At 45.0% G+C, this 18,094-nt stretch overlaps 1 long non-coding RNA gene across 1 annotated transcript; it reads left to right on the forward strand.

Moving 5' to 3' along the window:
* The first annotated feature begins 12,437 nt into the window (after nucleotides 1-12,437).
* On the forward strand, nucleotides 12,438-16,865 carry LOC308578522. Its single transcript, XR_014003982.1, has 2 exons — nucleotides 12,438-14,190; nucleotides 14,262-16,865. It is a non-coding gene; the product is annotated as an uncharacterized lncRNA (long non-coding RNA).
* The last annotated feature ends 1,229 nt before the right edge of the window (nucleotides 16,866-18,094 follow it).

Genomic DNA, 18,094 nt, shown 5'->3' on the forward strand with positions numbered 1-18,094 from the left:
GGAAGAACCATTGCTATTTTTCTAGAAAAAGAGGTGCTGGAACTCGCCCTGAACACCTCTCTCATTCTCTTATAATGGCAATGGTGCCCACCTGATTTTAGCTCCGGCTTGGGGGGGGGGAACCCGGGGAATAATGAATAACAATGTAAGCCTTTCAAAAAGTTAAAATAACAATAGACTAAAAACAGATTAAAGCTTGCACCAACTTTCTAAGCTTGTCTAAAAATGTTTTTAGCAGGCGCCAAAAGGAATACAGTGAAGGCTCCTGCCTGATGTCAACAGGCAGGGAGTTCCAAAGTGTAGGGGCTGCCACACAAAAGGACGAGTTCCTACAAATGTGGAATGGGTGTCATGGTACCTGTAGTAGCTGTGGAAGTGGGCCAGAGCAAACTACAATTTTTAGCCATTTAAATTATAAGAACAGAATTTCGCTGACTTACAATTGCACCAACCTCCTGCCAGCTGATGTATGTGTTTCTCATTAAAGGTAAAGGTAAAGGGACCCCTGACCATTAGGTCCAGTCGTGGCCGACTCAGGGGTTGCAGCACTCATCTCGCTTTATTGGCTGAGGGAGCCGGCATACAGCTTCTGGGTCATGTGGCCAGCATGGCTAAGCCGCTTCTGGCGAACCAGACCAATGCACGGAAACGCCGTTTACCTTCCCGCCGGAGCAATACCTATTTATCTACTTGCACTTTGGCAAGCTTTCGAACTGCTAGGTGGGCAGGAGCAGGGACCGAGCAACGGGAGCTCACCCCGTCACGGGGATTCAAACTGCCGACCTTCTGATCAGCAAGACCTAGGCTCTGTGGTTTAACTCACAGCGCCACCCACGTAGAATGTCTAAATCAGTTTTTCATTATGTGGTGCTTTCTAGATGATTGGACTACAACTTCCATCAATCACTACAGCTAGGTAGTCCAGGGTGATGGGAATTGTTCAAATCATCAGCAACACGCCAGGATTTCTGGAAGGCTGGTCTCAATAGTAGCTTTGTAGAGGGACGCGGGTGGCTCTGTGGTCTAAACCACTGAGCTTCTTGGGCTTGCCAATCAGAAGGTCGGTAGTTCGAATCCCCACAATGGTAGTTACCGTTCCAGTGGGAAGGTAAACGGCTTAGTCATGCTGGCCACATGACCTGGAAAAACTGTCTGGACAAACGCCAGCTCCCTCGGCCTGTAAAGCGAGATGAGCGCCAGAGTCAGCCTGGACTTAACTGTCAGGGGTCCTTTACCTTTACTAGAGCACTTTAATTGTGCAAGAGGCACAATAGAAGGGCTAACTTCCTCTTCCTCATTGACATGGGCTAAACAGGGACCACACAGCTCACCTTGCCTCTACATCTCTTTGGCTGTGGGGATGATTTTTGCATTGGGATGGGGGCAAAATGAACATTCACACAGCAGAAATAGGTATAATGGAGCAGGCTGGCCCAATGTGTGGTTTACTTGAAACAAGCTCTAACTCCCAAGATGACAGTGGACCTTCAACTTTTGCACCTCCCTTTCCTTTTTTTAAAAAAATGCATTTTTATTGAAGTTATGCACAAAAAACAGACATATATGAAAATACAGAGAAAAAATTACAAAGAAAAAAGAAAAGGAAAAAAGGAAAAACCACACGTCCGAAAAAAGAAAAAGAAAAACACACAATCTGAACTTCCCTCCGTCCTTTTGATAAGTTATCGAATATCTCCTTTCATTACGTATTTGATTTTCAATCTATAGTCTTAAGTTCACTTGCTGGTCGTATTGTTCTAACCCCGTCAATTCACTTTAAGCATTTATTCCAATATATTTCCAAAATTTACTCCAATTTTTCAGAAATTTCTGTTCATCCTGATCTCTTATTTTACCTGTTAGTTTGTCAAGCTCAGCATAATTTACCATTCTAATCTGCCAGTCCTTTATGTTGGGGATGGTTTCCACTTTCCAATATTGTGCTAACATAATTCTCGCTGCTGTGGTGGCGTAGAGGAATATCGTCCTATCTTCCTTTTTAATTTCTTTATCCATCATTCCCAACAGGAAGGCTTCAGGCCTCTTGGGAAAGGTATACTTAAATATTTTTTTAAGTTCATTATAAATTAATTCCCAAAAGCCTTTCACCTTTTTACATGTCCACCATAAATGATATAGGTCACCCTCCACCTCGCCACATTTCCAGCATCTCTTATCCTTTAATCTATACATTTTGGCCAATTTCACAGGGGTGTGGTACCATCTATATAGCATCTTCCAGATATTTTCTCTCAGTGCCATACATGCTGTGAACTTTATGTTACAATTCCAAACTTTTATCCACCTTTCAAAATCAATATTATAACCAAAGTCAATTGCCCATTTAATCATTGCCTCCTTCACCTCCTCATCTTTTGTGTACCACTCTAGTAATATATCATAGATTCTGGACAGGGTTTTATTTTTGCCTTCTATTACTTCTATATTAAATTTTGATTTTTTATCATCAAAACCCGCCTTCCTCTTATCCTCTTTTAGCAAATCATTCACCTGGTGGTATTGCAGCCAACCAGTGAATAAATTTTTTATTTCTTCATAAGGTCTGAGTTTGGGCCCTTGGTCAGTTTTTCTTAACATTTCTTCATAGGTGGCGTTTATCTCCTCCATATTTATTTTCTTAATCGTTAAGGCCTCTATTGGTGAAATCCACCATGGGGTCTTTCTTTCAAGGAGGTTTTTGTTCCTTTCCCATGCTTGATATAATGGTCCCCTAAAAATATGGTCTAAGAAACTCTTGTGGACTTTCACTTTCCCATACCAAAGGTACGAATGCCATCCGTACCAATTATTAAAGCCTTCCAGGTCCAGTAGCTCTCTATTCTCCAGTTTTATCCAATCTTTTACCCAATATATACAAGCCGCTTCATAGTATAAGCTTAGGTCCGGGAGAGAAAAACCCCCTCTTTCTTTTTTGTCTATCAAAATTTTCATTTTTATCCGTGGCCTTTTCCCCTGCCAAATATACTTTGCCAAGGCTCTCTGCCACTCTTTACATTGTTTTAGGCCTTTAAGTATGGGGATGGTTTGAAATAAAAATAACATTCTGGGCAGAATGTTCATTTTAACAACAGCTATCCTCCCCAAAAAGGAGAGTTTCATCCTCCCCCAAATTTCCATGTCTTTCTTTATACTCCTCCAGGTGGCATCGTAATTATCCTTGTATAAATTTATGTTCTTAGCTGTAACCCAGATCCCAAGATATTTCACTTTCTTAGCTACCGCAATTTTAGTCTTTCTTTCTAGATCTATCACTTCTTCCTTTGTTAAATTTTTAACTAACATTTTGGTTTGGTTTTTATTTACCTTAAGTCCTGTCACGGCTCCAAATTCGTCAATTTTTTGTAAAGCTTCTTTTACGCTGTTTTTTGGATCTTCTAAGGTTAGTACAATGTCATCTGCGAAGGCCTTGATTTTGTATTCCCTCTTTCCTACCCTGACTCCTGTGACTTCTGTTGCCCCCCTCAGTCTCTCGTTTAGTATTTCTAATACTGTTATAAACAATAGGGGGGGACAGGGGGCAGCCTTGTCTAGTTCCTTTATATATACTAAAATATTCTGTTGTGGTGTTGTTTATTACCAATTTTGCCTTCTGTTCCTTATATATAGCTTCTATGCCTTTTCTAAATTTCTCTCCCATTCCCATCATTTCCAAACTTTTCTTCAAAAAATCCCACGAGATGTTATCAAACGCTTTCTCAGCATCTATGAATACCAAGGCCGCTTGTCTATCTATGCTCATATCCAAATATTCAATAATGTCTATCAAGTTCCTTACATTGTCCCTTAGTTGTCTCCCTGGGAGGAAGCCCGTTTGATCTTTATGTATTCTGTTGTTCAAAACCTTTTTTAGTCTTTCTGCCATTATATCTGCAAATAGCTTATAATCATTATTTAGTAGTGAAATTGGCCTATAGTTTTTCACTTCCAAAGTATCTGCCTCTTTTTTAGGAATCAAAGTAATATATGCTTCCTTCCAGGTATTCGGGATCCTTCCTTCCTTTAATATATTATTCATCACTTCACCTAACACTGGGGATATTTGGTTACTTAGTGTTTTGTAATATTTGGCTGAGAGCCCATCTGGGCCTGGCACTTTCCCGTTTTTCATCTTTTTTATAGCCTTCTTTATCTCTTCTTGGGTAATTTCCTGGTCTAGTATCTCTTTTTCTTCTTTTGGGATTTGATTTAAATGATGTTCTTGCAAAAACTGCTCTATTTCTTGTTTTGTTTCCTTTCCTCTTTTATATAAGTCCTTATAATATTTTTGAAATATCTTCCTTATTTCTTTTGGCTCTTCCACAATCCTTTCTCCTTCCCTTATCTTACTAATCGTGTTTTGTTTTCTTCTTTCTCTTATTTGCCACGCCAAATATTTGCCTATCTTGTTTGCAGATGGCACTGTGGGTAAAACCTCAGTGCCTAGGACTTGCCGATCGCATGGTCAGCGGTTCAAATCCCCGTGGCGGGGTGAGCTCCCGTCTTTCGGTCCCAGCTCCTGCCCACCTAGCAGTTCGAAAGCACCCCTAAGTGCAAGTAAATAGGTATCGCTTTATAGAGGGAAGGTAAACGGCGTTTCCGTGTGCTGCGCTGGTGCTGGCTCGCCAGAGCAGCTTCGTCACGCTGGCCACGTGACCCGGAAGTGTCTCCGGACAGCGCTGGCCCCTGACCTCTTAAGTGAGATGGGCGCACAACCCTAGAGTCGGACACGACTGGCCCGTACGGGCAGGGGTACCTTTACCTTTACCTTTACCTTCCCTGCAAAAACAGGCTGTCAAGATGTAGGGCAGGTGAGTCCCACACAGCTTTGTGGCTCACATATCGCCCTGGGCCAAAGCTCTGAAACAGGATCCCTTTTCCTCTCAAGGATGCAGCTGCTGCTTAGGGAAATGTTTGCTGACTCCTTTTTGGCAGAGATGAGAAACCTAAATCTAAATCTTTCCTGAAACATTCATGGGGCAACCAAAACATCCTGTGCGTTAGATTCCAGCTTGCAGCTAGAGGAAAGTCCACCACCACAATATTGATGATAAGAAGAAACATAACTTTGGGGTGAAATAACATTCTGTACACATCTGTCATCGAAATTCTCTGCAATAAAACATGAGCCATGAAAGGATTTTGGCTGTTAAAAAGATAAGCTACTTTAAAAGTCAAGGCAATTTCTAGTGCCTTGTCTTATCCATGTAAACCTATTTTAAAATTGAACTTGGCTATGATGGAAGCTTCTGTATAGTGAATCAGAGGTTCATCTAGCTCAATATTGTCTACACTGACTGGCAGCTGCTCTTTTCCAGAGTCTGAAGTCTTGCCCAACCTCATGGAGATTGAACCACTAAGCTTTCAGCCACATGCATTTATCTGTGGATGTATGAACATACATACCTAACCTTTCTACAAAAGTACACAAAGGCACCAAACTGACACACAGTACAGTGGTACCTCAGGTTACATATGGTTCAGGTTACATACAATTCAGGTTACAGACTCCGCTAACCCAGAAATAGTGCTTCAGGTTAAGAACTTTGCTTCAGGATGAGAACAGAAATCGTGCTCCGGTGGCAGCAGGAGGCCCCATTAGCTAAAGTGGTGCTTCAGGTTAAGAACAGTTTCAGGTTAAGTACGGACCTCCAGAACGAATTAAGTACTTAACCCGAGATACCACTGTACAAAGCAAGACACAACTAAAACACAACTAAAGATAGGGCAAAATGCAGCCTAAAAACAAAACTCACAGCAGTGAAGAGCAACAGGGTTTTGTTGTTGTTTTAAAGCAGATCTCAAACACATTTATGGGACATCCTCTTTGGGCCCTGGGACAAGCCAGGAGAACTTTCCAGGGTGCTCCCCATTTCCAGGTTTCACTTCCAGGCTCCCAGCACCACTTGTGTGCATGGTCATGTGCAAATAGAGCATGCATAAATGGGGAGTCGCCTGTATACAAAAAGGAGAATTATTGGGTGCCAAGATTCAAGTTTGGAGCAAGTATTTTTTGGTGTGAGAACTACAGAGATTTAAAGTAAAAAAATATGCAGTATAGTAAGGAAATATAGAATATTAGACCTTTAAAATATCCCCTTGTGAGTTCCAAGGTTCCCCTCTTCCCCTAGCAAAGAAAAATACCACAGGTTTTGTAAGTTAAAAGTGGTTTACTTACAAACTCTCCAAAGGTAAGATTCATGTGCTTATCCATACATCATTCAGAAAAAGTTGCATAGTCAGTGAAACTAGACTTAGTTCCAAAATAGTAACGTTCCTAAATACCGTATTTTTCGCCCCATAAGACGCACCGGCCCATAAGACGCACCTAGATTTTTGGGGGGGGGAAATAAAGGGGAAAAAATTATTTCCCCCCCAGGTGCGCTGCGCTACACCAGGAGCTTGGGGTGTGCGGAGCTCAGCGCGCCCCAAGCTTCTGCGTGCCGGCAAGGTTTCCGCTAGCGTGGGAGAGCCGGGCGCCTCTCCCAGGGCTAGCGGACCCCTGCGCTAATCCAGAAGCTTGGGGCGCGCTGAGGTCAGCGCGCCCCAAGCGCCCCAAGCTTCTGCGTGCCGGCAAGCAGTCCGCTAGCCCTGGGAGAGCCACGGGGCTCTCCCAGGGCTAGCGGATCGCTGCGCTACACCAGGAGCTTGGGGCGTGCTGAGCTCAGTGCGCCCCAAGCTTCTGCGTGCGCGCAAGCAGTCCGCTAGCCTTGGGAGAGCCGCGGGGCTCTCCCAGGGCTAGCGGATCGCTGCACTACACCAGGAGCTTGGGGCGCACTGAGCTCAGCACGCCCCAAGCTTCTAGGTGCGCGCAAGCAGTCCGCTGCCGCCCCAAGCCTCGCGCACCCGGCAGGAGGTCCCACCGGGTGCGCGAGGCTTGGGGCGGCAGCGGACTGCTTGCGCGCACCTAGAAGCTTGGGGCGTGCTGAGCTCAGCGCGCCCCAAGCTTCTAGGTGCGCGCAAGCAGTCCGCTAGCCTTGGGAGAGCCGTGGGGCTCTCCCAGGGCTAGCGGATCGCTGCGCTACACCAGGAGCTTGGGGCGTGCTGAGCTCAGCGCGCCCCAAGCTTCTGCGTGCGTGCAAGCAGTCCGCTAGTCTTGGGAGAGCCGCGGGGCTCTCCCAAGGCTAGCGGATCGCTGCGCTACACCAGGAGCTTGGGGCGTGCTGAGCTCAGCGCGCCCCAAGCTTCTAGGTGTGCGCAAGCAGTCCGCTGCCGCCCCAAGCCTCGCGCACCCGGTGGGACCTCCTGCCGGGTGCGCGAGGCTTGCAGACACTCGCCCGAAGCAGGGGGAGCCCTCCCGAGGGCTCCCCGTGCTTCGGGCGACAGGCTGCCGCCCCAAGCCTCGCACACCCGGTGGGACCTCCTGCCGGGCGCGCGAGGCTTGCAGGCATTCGCCCCATAAGACGCACCCCGATTTCCCCTTCATTTTTGGAGGGGGAAAAGTGCGTCTTATGGGGCGAAAAATACCGTAATCAATATAGGAATTCAAGAGTGGCTTGTGAGAGCCATGAACCTAAGCTGGAACAACCATTTCCATTAATCAAAATCCATTAGAACTATTTTGTTTAGGTAATTCAAAACAATTGATGAACATGATCCAGTGATACCAGCTTTTTAAAATCTTTTGATCTTTTAGGAGTATGATTGCATCTTACACAGGGAATCAGTTCCAAGATTTCCATGTGTCTACAAGAACACATACTTGAACAATCCATATGGGAGCATCTTTACCCTTCTGTAACCTGCATGCTGAGAGGGCCTTTTTGCATTGGGTCTGCTTGGCTTACCAGGTGCAAAATGAGCTTTTGAGCTCTCTGCATTTTGAGCCCTCTCAGCATGACAGCCTGCAATATCTCAGAGTCCACACACTGAGTGGGCCTTGCCTGGTAAGCAAGGCAGAGAGTTGAAAAGCTCTTTCCATAACAGATAAACTCTGTGCAAAAAGAGCTCATAAACTAGGGTTGCCATATGCTAAGGTTACCAGATATTTTTTTTCAATGAATCCAGGGACACTTTTCAACATCCTACTACCGTATTTTTCGCTCTATAAGATGCACCAGACCACAAGATGCACCTAGTTTTTGGAGGAGGAAAACAAGGGGGGGGGGAATCTGAATCCCAGAAGCCAGAACAGTGAGAAGGATCGTTGTTCTGGCTTCGGGGATAGCTGCGCAGCCTCTTCAGGGCAGTGGGATGAAGGCTCCCTGTGCCCTGAAGAGGCTTCGCGCGGCTAAGCCAGAAGCTAGAACAGTGAGAGGGAGCGCTGCGCAGCGATCCCTCTTGCTGTTCTGGCTTCTGGAATAGCTGCGCAGCCTGCATTTGCTCCATAAGACACACACACATTTCCCCTTACTTTTTAGGAGGGGAAAAGTGAGTCTTATAGAGCAAAAAATACGGTAAATAGATGGATTTTGTCAGGGGACTGATCTGGGGACTGTCCCCAGGAAACGGGGACATCTGGTAACCTTACCATATGTCAATATGTCATATCCGGAATACTGCAGTTGGCTTACTGCCGAAGAAAACAGCTGGCTGTAAATTACAAGAATACTAAAGTCATGGTGTTTTCAAGAAACTATAGGACCCATAGATGGTATAATCAGTTGATTGAACAAGTTAAAGTCTTAAAATACTTCGGCCTTATTTTCCAGGCAACAGGGTCATGGGGAGCACTTCAGAAATATGCAAAGCAAAAAGCGTCCCAAAGTGCCAAAATTCTGACACACTTTTTCCATACAAAAGGTGGCAATCACATACCATCAGCACTTGAAGCCCTTAAAACTAAACCCCTAGCAGAGTTATTATATGGGGCTCAGATTTGGACAAGCCCTCACCTTGGATCTACAGAAGCTGCTCAATCTAAATTCCTAAGGCAAAATTCTGTTCCATCCTGTGTTCCAAATATCCAGTAGTAGATAGGTAGCCGTGTTGGTCTGCCATAGTCAAAATAAAAAAATTCCTTCCAGTAGCACCTTAAAGACCAACTAAGTTAGTTCTTGGTATGAGCTTTCGTGTGCATGCACACTTCTTCAGATACACTGTGTATCTGAAGAAGTGTGCATGCACACGAAAGCTCATACCAAGAACTAACTTAGTTGGTCTTTAAGGTGCTACTGGAAGGAATTTTTTTGTGTTCCAAATACTTCATTGTGCTTAGAGGCTAACCTCCCCTCTGTTTAATTACAGATTTGGCGTAGGACATTTAATTATTGGCTTCGTCTAAATTTAAACCCCACTGGTCTACTACCCTTAGTATCACAAGCTTGTCGTGAGAGCGCTTGGACTAAAATTGTCAACCAAAAGCTTTACTTTTCTGGTTTATCACCACAACAGTTATTAATACTGGACTTCAGTAAAGCCAATAATTTAATTAGACAGTGCATATATGATATTGAGTGACAGAATAATCTGGCCACAATAAGGAAATTTTGTCCATGGTATGATTATTTTCCAATTAGTCATTATGACATTTTGGCACCCTATTTGCAAAATTTAACAATTCCAAAATACAGGTGCGCTTTTCACTTTCACACGAAAACTTTCACAACTTTGGGCAAACCAAAAAAAGAGAAAGCTGAACAACTTTTCTATTCAGATTTTCACTGTTCGAAATATGGCAACCCTATTGCAAGCTCCCTGCCTTCCATGTGTGTGTTTGCAACTGCTTAAAGTTTAATGTGCATAGTATGCAATCATACTCTACCCCTCCAGTGCTCCCCTGCCAGCCCCTTGCCTCTTAGTGACCCCCACTCCCAGGTAACCTCACTGCCCCCCAGGGGCAGACAGTGTCATTTGAAACATCATATAAGTACCGGTATCTGTAGGATTCAGCTTTTACTGTAGTAATAAAGCTTGGCTGCACTATGGGGACTGGCACAAAGGGATATTGGATAGCAGCAGAATTCTATACCAACTGTTAGGGGATTGCCTTAGGTCAGTGACGTTGATGATTCGATTTATTAAATCTGCATACCACCCTTTATCTGTAGATCTCGGGGCGGTTCACAACACACAATTACAATATAAAAAACACAAAATATATAATACGAAAACATTGTGTCAACACCAGGATTTAAGATTCTTGATTTATTTAAGATTATAAGATTGTATGATAAGATTACTGTATAATCTTAAACAGTTGTATTATTTTAGAAAAGTGTGTGTCCGTGGCTGTCATGAATGGACCGTGCACTTTAGAATTAAAGTGGAGGCTGGAGGCTGGTGCATCGGGGCAAATGAGGCACTGCCCCATCTCCCCGAGTCTTGATTCCTACAAGCCCACCTCCCTACTTACTTCCAACCAGTCCCAGGGGTGATTAGCCCTCCCCATTAGTCTCAGGGCTCACCCTGACTTTCTTTTCTTGCTGTGTTTCTAGGCACAGTCCCACACTTTAAAGCGTTGTGTCCAATTACTTTTTCTTTTTCTTCCCATTTTGTCCTGCAAAACCTCACTGAATTGGAGCAAATGGCAATCCATGGAGAATCTGAATCACCTGTAGTTCCAATTCCGGACCCTCCAAGTCTCCCTGGAACTGGGAGGTGCTTGAATGTATGCCTCCAGCCCTTAGGACTCTGTGCTCTCAGGCTCCTGGAGCATGTCGTTGGGCGGGTCTGCTTGCCCTTCTGGCTTCTACACCTGATTAGCCTGCCTGTCCTGCTCCTCTCCAAGGCAGCCAGTGTGTCAAGGTGCATAGGAAGCTGCCTTATATGCAATCAGACCATTGGTCCATCTGGCTCAATATCAATGACATGGACCAGCAATGGCTCTTCAGAGTTTCAGGCAGGAGTCTTCTCCTACTCCTACCTGGAGATTCCAGGGATTGAAACTGGGAGTCTCTTCATGCCACGTAGATGCTCTACTGCTGAGCAACATCTGCCTGCCTTGACTCCCCATAACAGGCAGAGGCTGCCAGAGTCTTCATCACCCATTCCTGTGCATTACAAACAGCCCAGGCATCCAAGACAGTTTTAGCCTCCCTTCTTTAACAGTGGAACAAGACTGGCCAAGAGCCCAAGGGCTCAGGGTTAAGGTCAGGCTGACCAGTCAGATCCAGAGAAAAATTCCTTTGGCAGCTGGTTTGTGCAAGCCAGAGCAGACTTCAGAGGTGCTCAGTCCTTTCCTGTTTCCCCCCATCTCCCCTCTTGTTGCTACACTGATTGTTGGCTGAATGTTTCAGGAATGTGACTCTTGGCAGAGAGGTTGTGAGGGGATGATCAGCAGGAAGCAGATTCAGGGTGTCCATGCTTGTGTTCTGTGGTTGGCCATGGTGGGCTCAGCTCATCAATCTTTTTGGCAATCTGGTGCAGGTCTGGGTGCTGTCTGGAAATGCAAAAAGGAATGAAGCTGTCTTAAATATCTAAGTTGTTTAACATTCTGGAAATCCATAGGGGGTGGGAGCATCCTCCTCACTTCCAACCTTTGCCTGGAAGCTTAATGTCTCACCATAGATGGGCAGAGGGACAGACATTTTATTGATCATGGCTTTGCATGGTCTAGGTCTCATCTAGTTCTACAGCGAAATAGTGAGATCCTACATTGAATCACCTACAGCAGGGATCAGCAAACCTATCAGCTGTGGGCCGGTCCACCATCCCTCTGACCTTGTGGGGGGCTGGACTATATTTTTTGGGGGAAATGAACAAATTCCTATGCCCCATAAATAATCCAGAGATGCATTTTAAATAAAAGGACACATTCTACTCATGTAAAAACATGCTGATTCCCAGACCGTCCACAGGCCAGATTGAGAAGGCGATTGGGCTGCATCCGGCTGCCGGGCCTTAGGTTGCCTACCCGTGACCTACAGCATAACCTCATTTTTAAACTTGCTACTTTGGTGTGTGTGTGTGTGCCTGCCCAGCTGCAAAAATAGTGTTGAGGTCAACTTAAGATACCGTATTGGCCCGAATATAAGCCACACCTTTAAAATTGGAGAGGGGAAAAGAAAAATTACCGTATTTTTTGCCCTATAGGATGCACTTTTCCCCCTCAAAAAATGAAGGGGAAATGTGTGTGCGTCCTATGGGGCAAATGCCGGCTTTTCCCACCGGGCTCCCATGGCTTGCGGATAGCTTCCTGAAGCCTGGAGAGCAAGAGGGGTCGGTGCGCACCCCGGGCTTCGGGCAGCTCTCCGCAAGCTGTGGGAGCCCGGCGAGAAGTCACGCCGGGCTCCCATGGCTTGCAGAGAGCTGCCTGCATCCCGAAACCTTGGGTGCGCGCCCCAGGCTTCGGGCAGATATCCACAAGCCTGGGGAGACCGGCGCGACTTCCCGCGGGCTCCCTAGGCATGTGGATAGCAGCCTGTTCTGGGGGCTGGGGTCGGGGGAAGCTCGGGCTTCCCCCGCCCCAGCCCCACGCCGGGGGGGTAATTTTTTTTCTTTATTTCCCCCCCCAAAAAAAACCTAGGTGCACCCTATGGGCCGGTGCGCCCTATGGGGCGAAAAATAGGGTACCCGAATATAAGTCACTCCCTTCCTTGCTGCTCCTGGCTGCATATGGGGGTGGGGAGCCACGCTGCGTTGCTGGCGGCCTTTCCTCTTCCTCGCTCTCTCTCTTCCTGGCCTTGGGGGAGAGGACAGGGGACTGCACGTGGGGAGGGCGACGCTTCACTGCGCTCCTGGCTGAATACCATAAAGTTGCGAATATAAGCCACACTTTAACTTTTCACGGTTGGAATGGGGGGGGGGGGTAGTGAGGCCAATATGGTAGTCATGGCTGCAACATTTGATGTTTGCTGCCCTGGCTTTTTTTTGGAAAGGGTGGGAGGCAAATCTGAGAGCCAATGTGGGATTGTGGTTAGAGCAGGGGTTGTCAACCTGGTCTCTACAGCCCACTAGTGGGCATTTCAGGATTCTAGGTGGGCAGTAGGGGGTTCTATGGCACAAGCTGAATCCTCCTTCTATCGAGCACTGGTGGGCAGTAAGGAAATTTTACCATCAAGAAAGATGCATTAGTGGGTGCTAGGTAATAAAAAAGCTTGACTACCCCTGAGTTAGAGGGGTGGACCTGGGAGAGCAGGGTTCAAATCCCCACTCAGCCATGAAGCTCATTGTGTGTCCTTGGTTCAGTCACTACCTGTTAGCTGAACCTACTTCACAGGATTGTTGTGGGAAAACTAATGAGGGATGGGGAAAATCATGAAAGCCACCTTGGAGGAAAAGGTGGTGTATAAATGTAAAAAAATGTAAGTAAATAATAGTACTTAAGCCTGGCTAGCAGTTGCTGTACTTGTGAGCTTCTAGGGACCACTTTACATGCTACGCACAAATAGAAATGTTGAACAGCGTGGAGACTAGCAGTTTGAAACAGGATGAAGATGACAAGGCAGAGATGAGCGAGGTGGACCACTCCTTTAACCCCCACTTGAGGCAATAGGTCACCCATTTTACAGAAGGAAAATTAGCTAATTTTTCCAAACAGATTTTACCCCAAATATATTACAGTGGTACTGCGGGTTAAGAATTTAATTCGTTCCGGAGGTCCATTCTTAACCTGAAACTGTTCTTAACTTGAAGCACCACTTTAGCTAATGGGGCCTCCCGCTGCTGCCGCCGAGTCACCACTGCGCGATTTCTGTTCTTATCCTGAAGCAAAGTTCTTAACCCGAGGTACTATTTCTGGGTTAGCAGAGTCTGTAACCTGAAGCGTTTGTAACCCGAGGTACCACTGTACACTAAAAACTCAACTGATTTAGGGCAGTGGAGGGTGCTTTTTTGAAAATCCACATCACTTTATGGCACACACTTTCTGCTTATGATACTAGGACCCAAAGTATATTTAGGAGATCGATCCTTATCATCCCACCCCTACAAGTTTTGAAGGGAAAGGACCCAGCAAATGTTTTCAGAACAAAACTGTACTACATATTACCTGATGAGAGCTTGCATTTGCTGAATTGAGCTTAGCAGAGGAAAGCTAGCCTGTCAGTCCAAGGAAGGACAGCAGATGCTTCAAACTGTGCTCTAGTATCTAATCTATGTAGATTAAAGCAAATGAAATGGATGTAGATATAGATAAGGCTTCCAACATGGGATTTGTGAAGGACAGATGTATACAGTACTCAGATTTTAACTATATGCACTCAAAAACTTTTATTTGCACAAATGTAATACAGAGAGCAAGTGCACAGAATGGGACTAGCCAATGTGGTGCCTCCAACTGTTGGACTCCAGCTTCCATCAGCCCTTGCCAGGGTGGTCTATGGACAAGGATGATTGTAGGAGGAAGACCACAGGTCATCCTTGACTCCATCAGTCCTTCCCAGGTGGTCTATGGACAGGGATGATTGTAGGAGGAAGACCACAGTTCATCCATCCAAGGCTTAGTTAGTGAGTCAAGGGCCAGTGATACCATCTTTCTTCTAATCTCTTCTTTTCCAATGATGATTAGATGACAGCAGTCAAGTTAAGAAAAGTGAGCAAAGATGCAAGGGCAGGACTATAGCCACAGGAGGCCTGGCTGGTTTCTCTTTTATAAGAGCATTTTGCTTATAACTCTGAACAAGTCCACCCTCCTCTGCTTTTGCCCTTTCACATTGTCAACATCAGCCTCTCCCAACTTTGTGCTCTCCACATTCAAACCAATCATCTCCAATGAACAAGGCCATAGTCCAAAAACATTGGGAGGGCACCATTTTGGAAAAGGCTGGCCTGCATGTCCCTGTTGATTATAGATTTCCTTTAAGGCATTGAAAATAGCAGCTCCTTGAGGGCTAGGGGACACTTGGTGAGGACAGGGAACACAGGGTTGTTTGTTTGTTATTATGTCCTAACTTGTTGTCTTCATTTCGAAGAGGGGGGAAATAGCAGCTCTTAAAATTATATTGCTATATGGTTCGAGGCAGTGGTTCTCTTTTCTAGGGGTATTCACAGGTATGCAGTACCAGCACCTCTTTTGTTGTTGTTAAAAAGTGTGGCACTTACTGCAACAACTTCATAGTGAGTACCAGCAGCTCTTTTTCTAGCAAAGAAAGCACGGGTACTGGGCAAAACAATCTGCTATCTACAGGAAGTCTACCTTGGATTGCCAGCTTTATAAACTGGGTTGCACTGTAGTTTGGAAGCAGATTTTTTTGGATAGAACAAATTGCTTAAGAACCTAAAAAACCTTGCTGAATCAGGCCAAAGGCCCATCTAGTCCAGCTTGCTGTTCTCACAGTACTCAAGCAGATGCCTCTATGAAAACTACAAGTGGAACCTGAGCACAAGAGCCCTCTCTCCACTTGTGATTCTCAGCAATGGATATGCAGAGGCACATTGTCTCCGACAGTACAGGAAGAATATAGGAAAGCTAACCCTAGCATGAATCCATTTGGCACCCATTTATACAGATACTAGTTAAGTGACGTGGTGCTTTGGGGTTGGCTTTTCATCCAGAAGGTAGAACCTCTTCCTTTTTTCCTTGCTCCCCTTCCCTTTCTTTCTAAATATATTGTAATGGGAAAGAATCCAAAAGTTCACAGGAGTGTTGCATTGCGCACTGTGGCGGCGGCGTGGCACTAATTAAAGAATGTAATTTTGAATGGTGCTTAGCTAGGTGAGAGATTTCTGAACAGAAACAGATTGAATGAAACCAAAATGGGGCCCTTCAAATAAAAATCCACACACAACCAGTCTTGTAATGTTGTGATATAACATTTATAGAGCTGAAGGCACATTCTTGACAAGATTATAACTGTGGCATACCCGCCAAATGTAAAATATTATGCATTAAAAGCAAATATTGCACAAAGTTGTTGGTTTTTTTGTTTTGTTTTACAGAGCGTATCCTGAAAATCAAGACATTACATACAGTCATGGCTTGAACTTGTGATTTTTTCAGCTGAAAATTAAATGCAACCCAATGTGTACTCACAATAGTACTTTGTAGAACCCATAATCAGAGTCCCAAGGAGATGAAAACATTTCTCATTTCCTTAAAAATGCAGGACAGCTTTACAGGAGATTGGGAAAGGCCATTCTTATTGTCACAGGTGACCTACAAATCTGGGCTCACCCAAAACATTTGGAAGGCACCCCAAAAATAATAATGGGTGTGTGCACACTAAGCATGTTAGATTTGCTTACTGAGAAGTTGGGACCAGTGGTCGCAACAAACAAGTGAGCTGTCATGTAACTTGTAAAGCAACCTTCAGTCAATTTTTCAGAAATCCTGGACCTGTGTAAGCCACCAGTGAGTCACCTTTGTACTAAAATACCTACATATTTTATTTTAAAAAAAGCAATGGGAAAATGCTATGTAAGCTTCAACCATCTGCCCAGTTGCAGGAGTACACATACACACATCATGTGAGCATTGAACCACCAATGGAACTGCACTCACTGCATTTTGTTTAGATTATCTTACCTCCTAGTCCACTGGCCTTCAACTGGTAGGTTGGGACCTGCTAGTGGGTGGTGGCCCAATCCAATATGGGTTGCAACAGGAGCACTGCCACCATGCAAAAATATGGCAAAAGATTAAGAAATGGGTCCCCAAATGAATGTTTGGGTTAGAAGTAGGTCCTAGGTCTGAAAAGGTTGGAGAGCCCATCAATACTGCATATTTGCAGCAGATGGATATAAACCAGTGACATCACCAACCCAACTCTTATCTGAAAGCAGTTTTTCATTTTTTAAGAAAACGTAATTGCTTTTAACAGACACACCTAAAAAGAGAGAGATGGGTGTACATTTAACTGAATAAATGTACATGTAGCGCTTTAAAAAACTAACAAGGTAGACATCCAACTTGGCAAAACAGTGAGGGGAGGACAAGACAGATGATTAAATCAGTATTCAGTTTGCCAGCCAGCCAAATGTGATCTAGAGGAAAGGGAAGCCCTGACTTGCATTTATGTCTGGATTTACTTTCTGGATAGTAATTTAAATGAAGCAGACAGCAGAACATCTTGCCTAACAGTGGAGAAGAGCAATAAATAAATCAAATAACATGTAAATGCATAGCTTTTTCTGCAGCTTTTTAAAAATAGCTTTTTTGATATTTTAACACACATGAGTTAACATAAAACTGTAAATAAATGAAATGTGCTCAAGACAGGAAACAAACCATATTTAAAGGCAGAGTACATTTTATCGGACTCACTTGCTAGATCATCACCTTGCCGTGGTGAGTGGGCTTTCACGTTCCTATGACCCTTGTGAGAGAAGCTGTTGGAAGCCTTCGACTCTCAGCAGGGTCACCCAAGGCGGTAAGGTCAAAGGGAAGGAGCTAGGCAAATAAGGATCCAAGAAGTCCACAACGGCAGAACAGGCAGAAGATAACAAGTGGCATGTTACAACAGCTGTGAAGGCGGATGAAGGCTGCAGCAGATAAGAATCTACCAATCGTCATGATACTCATGCCATCGGAATAGAGCCTTACTGCAAAGACTGTGTCATGGTCAGCACACACTGATCTACACACATAAAACAAATTCATGCACAGGCATCTTTCAAAAACCCATCCCAAACCCCCCAAAGTCCCATGGTGATTGGCGATGGTAATGCGGGCAGGACCATGAAATGTGGAAGCCCCTAGTCATAAACCGGCACATAGGCGGTGAATACAGATTCAGTTGTTCTGACTCAAGGAATGAGGCAGTTGAGCAGCTCGGCAGCTGTATCCATGACTGAGCAGCCCTTTTTAGGATCCACTCTGCTCACCCTGAAAAGGGGGAGGGGCTAGAAAATGTGCCCTAGACGTAGTCTACCCTCCTTTTTCCCTGACTGGATTACTGCACCCAGTGGGGTCACCACCCAGAGGTCATAAAAGACAATTGAACTTTGGAAGATGGAATATATGGACTTTGTGGGATAACACAGAAAATGAGCATCCTGAATGCAGCCATCATTGCAAGAGAGCTGCAACGTTTTAACATTGATATTGAAGTGCTTCAAGACTCTCGAAGAGCAGGAGAGGGACAACTGAAGGAAGAAACACATTCTTCTGGAAAGGTCTATCTGAACAAGAATATCAAAAAATGGGGTAGGCTTCACTATCAAAAATGATCTTGTGAAGCTCTTGTCAGAAGTCCCTACCGGCATTAATGAGCGACTGTCAACCATTTGAATAAAGCTCACCAAAAACCAACAGGCTACTATTCTAAGTGCTTATGCA

Source organism: Podarcis bocagei, assembly GCF_964188305.1.
Source record: "Podarcis bocagei genome assembly, chromosome: Z".
Lineage (NCBI taxonomy): Eukaryota > Metazoa > Chordata > Lepidosauria > Squamata > Lacertidae > Podarcis > Podarcis bocagei.